Here is an 816-nt window from a genome sequence, read left to right as displayed (position 1 = left end):
CTCCTTCTCCAACCTCAACCTTTTGAGCTTTGCTGAGAACCAGGGCTTGTTGTTGTTAAAGTTCACCCTGGTACGTGTTGGGATACAGCAGTCCTCACAGAAGCTGATGTACACAGCCTCTGTGAGTTCATCCAGACTATTGGTAGCAGTCGTGAACATATCCCAGTCAGTACAGTCTAAGCACGCCCGCAAATCTTCCACAGCCTCACTGGTCCACTGTTTAGATGTCCTCACAGCAGGTTTACAGAGTTTTAGTTGCTGCCTGTATGCACGAATCAGGTGGACCAAGGGAGTTCTGTGCGAGCCGAACAGCCCCGTGACCCACAAGAGAAACATCCCCGCCAAATTCGAGCGTTTGACGGGGTCTATCCGTGAAAAAATATTCACGTTTTTGAGTGCACATGCATTTCTGCTGCAAATGCCTCTGGAAGTTTCATGCCGTTCGTATGCCAATTGTGGCAACACGAAAATGACCCGTTTTCCCATTCCGAGGGATTTCTGTGCGACCCTAACAGCCCCGTGAGCCACAAGAGACACATCCCCGCCAATTTCTAGCGTTTCACGGGGTCTATCCGTGAAAAATATAGACGTTTTTGAGTGCACATGCATTTCTGCTGCAGATGCCTCTGGAAGTTTCATGCCGTTCGTACGCAATGTGGCAACACGAAAATGACCCCTTTTCCCATTCCGAGGGATTTCTGTGCGACCCTAACTAACAGCGCCCGTGAGCCACAAGAGAGACATCCCCGCCAATTTATAGCGTTTCACGGGGTCTATCCGTGAAAAATATAGACGTTTTTGAGTGCACATGCATTC

The sequence above is a fragment of the Petromyzon marinus genome, unplaced genomic scaffold, assembly GCF_048934315.1.
Source record: "Petromyzon marinus isolate PM22_M1 ecotype Great Lakes invasive population unplaced genomic scaffold, UKy_Petmar_22M1.pri1.0 PM_G_Scaffold_26, whole genome shotgun sequence".
Taxonomy (NCBI): domain Eukaryota; kingdom Metazoa; phylum Chordata; class Hyperoartia; order Petromyzontiformes; family Petromyzontidae; genus Petromyzon; species Petromyzon marinus.
The sequence above is the reverse complement of the archived record's forward strand: the minus strand, read 5'-3'. Positions refer to the sequence as shown.